Source organism: Nylanderia fulva, unplaced genomic scaffold (assembly GCF_048542155.1).
Source record: "Nylanderia fulva isolate GAGA-0341 unplaced genomic scaffold, ASM4854215v1 Scaffold813, whole genome shotgun sequence".
NCBI lineage: Eukaryota > Metazoa > Arthropoda > Insecta > Hymenoptera > Formicidae > Nylanderia > Nylanderia fulva.
In genome coordinates, this window is record NW_028190932.1 from 30,001 (window position 1) to 32,500 (window position 2,500).

The 2,500-nt window shown below is 57.5% G+C and overlaps 1 non-coding gene and 1 pseudogene across 1 annotated transcript; both read left to right on the forward strand.

The window, feature by feature from the left end:
• The first annotated feature begins 584 nt into the window (after positions 1–584).
• LOC146719933 (5.8S ribosomal RNA) lies at positions 585–739 on the forward strand. The gene has a single exon (XR_014926307.1). It is a non-coding gene; the product is annotated as a 5.8S ribosomal RNA (ribosomal RNA).
• Positions 740–1,772: 1,033 nt separating this feature from the next.
• The window catches only part of LOC146719934 (large subunit ribosomal RNA), a 4,618-nt pseudogene continuing 3,890 nt past the window's right edge, over positions 1,773–2,500 (forward strand).

The following is a 2,500-nucleotide window of genomic DNA, read 5'->3' on the forward strand; positions in this document are numbered from 1 at the left end:
GTTCGACGACGATTCGGAGCGAGACGCTTCGCGATCACGCTCGTGTGTGTGCCATTCTCCGGCCACACACACACACAGAGCGTCGATTCGGCGTTGAGCGCGAACCGGTGGTAACCTATGCCCGCGCACGCGTGTGTGCAGCACCCACGACGTTCGTCGACGCGCGCCCTCCCCGTTGTCGCGGGGCAGCGGTCAGCGTGCCGAGAACACACGGTGTGCGACCGCGAGTGCCGAGCGAGAGGACCCCCATATATTATTATAATATATATATATAACACAGAGAAGGGATCGATGATATTTCGACCAATCTGTCAACTGTGTCGGTCCGACGGTTTCTTCAAAAAGCTTCCGCCCCGGCTCTCCCGTTGCGGGAGAGACGCTCCGAACGAGAAACACACAACTCTATCTTTGTGCCGTAGCCTTCCCTGGCGGGAGGCGGCGGTCCGCGCGCGTCCTCGGACGCGCGCGGACAGGCTGATCGAAGAGCCACCACGATTATTCTCTCTCTCTCTCGTCCGAGAGAAGAGACCACGATGGTTGAACGAGAAGCGCGTTTCTTCGCGAACGCAAAAATTTCGAACGATTACCCTGAACGGTGGATCACTTGGCTCGTGGGTCGATGAAGAACGCAGCTAATTGCGCGTCAACTTGTGAACTGCAGGACACATGAACATCGACATTTCAAACGCACATTGCGGTCCACGGATACAATTCCCGGACCACGCCTGGCTGAGGGTCGTTTTAGTACCCCTAAACTGCTTGCGCCCGAAAAGCGCGCACGGCCACGACGCGGGCGACCAGAGAATGGCGCGCGCGTCGCCTGTGCCCTGTGCAACGCTTACAATGGGCGTACGAGCGATCGTTGGACGTTCGCCCGAGGTGTCTGTGCCGCGCCGACCGGCCGCGGTGCAAATCCTGGCGTCGTCTGAAATGACACACCGAAATAATAATAATAATGAGGAGGAGAAGCGCACAAGCGTGTAAAACGTTGGCGAACGCGCGCCCAGAGAATGCTGCGCGAATTAAGAGGGGGAGCGTGTTTGTGTATCCAAGTCGTGTGTGTACGCGAGAGCCGAGGAGAAATGGGATGAGAGTAAGAGCGCGCGCGAAGGGAGCAACAAACGGCCAAAAAAAGGGTCAGGACGGTGAATGGCACCGCTTTCCCTAGAGCGGCGCGTGCGTCGTTGTCTCCCGAAAGTAGGTAGCGCTTGTCTCACCGTCTCTCCTCTCCGTACATCACACAGACTGACCGGACTGCTCTCGCACTCTGTGCCGCGTCTCTCGGTGCGATAGCGCTCGCGCGTCTTATGCCGAGGCGCCCTTGCCCGCACACATAACGGTATTACGGAGAAATATACGGCGCGTCGTCGTCCGGCGGAGAGAGCATTCGTAATCCTTTACCTCTTTACGGAGAAGGGTTTTGAATCGCGAGCCGACCGCGTGTCCGAGTCCACGAAATTTTCGTAAAGCGAAAAAAGGGGACCGGCGCGCCGCGTCGTGTACTCGTCGAATCGATTCCGCCCGAATTTCGTATATAAAAGAGAAGGGAGAGCCGAGAATCTCGAACCCCGCGATATATCGTCTCCATTACCACCAACAAGTGTGTGTGCGGTTAGCGCCCCGGCGATTTGCCTTCTCGCGTATTTCGTGTGCTGCCGCTGCTGCTCTCGTTCGACGCTCTCTCTCTCTCCCTCTTATAATATATATTATAGAGGAGAGACGACGATGAGCGACGCGGAGGAGGCAAACGGCTACGAAAACTCACTATGCGACGACCTCAGAGCAGGCGACATTACCCGCTGAATTTAAGCATATTATTAAGCGGAGGAAAAGAAACTAACCAGGATTTCCTTAGTAGCGGCGAGCGAACAGGAAAGAGCCCAGCACCGAATCCCGCGGTTCCGCCGCAGGGAAATGTGGTGTTTGGGAGGATCCGCTTATCCCGAGGTGCCGCGTCGCGTCCAAGTCCATCTTGAATGGGGCCACTTACCCGTAGAGTGTGCCAGGCCCGTAGCGACCGGTGCGCGCCTCGGGAGGATCTCTCCTTAGAGTCGGGTTGCTTGAGAGTGCAGCTCTAAGTGGGTGGTAAACTCCATCTAAGGCTAAATACGACCACGAGACCGATAGCGAACAAGTACCGTGAGGGAAAGTTGAAAAGAACTTTGAAGAGAGAGTTCAAGAGTACGTGAAACCGTTCAGGGGTAAACCTAAAAAAGCCAAAAGATCAAACGGGGAGATTCATCGTCAGCGGCGCTGGCTTCGCGTCGGTCGGCGATGTCCCGCGGAGTCCTTGCGGCTCGCGCGCGGGCACGCTACCGTGCGCCGATGTCCGGCGCTCGTCGTCGTGCACTTCTCCCCAAGTAGAACGTCGCGACCCGCTGGGTGTCGGTCTACGGCCCGGGTGCGGTGTCTGTCGCGTCGCCGGTAAAACGGCACGCGACAAACTCTCGGTCGCCCGGCCGGCTGCTCGGCGGTACGCGCAAGGTATCAGGCCGCACTA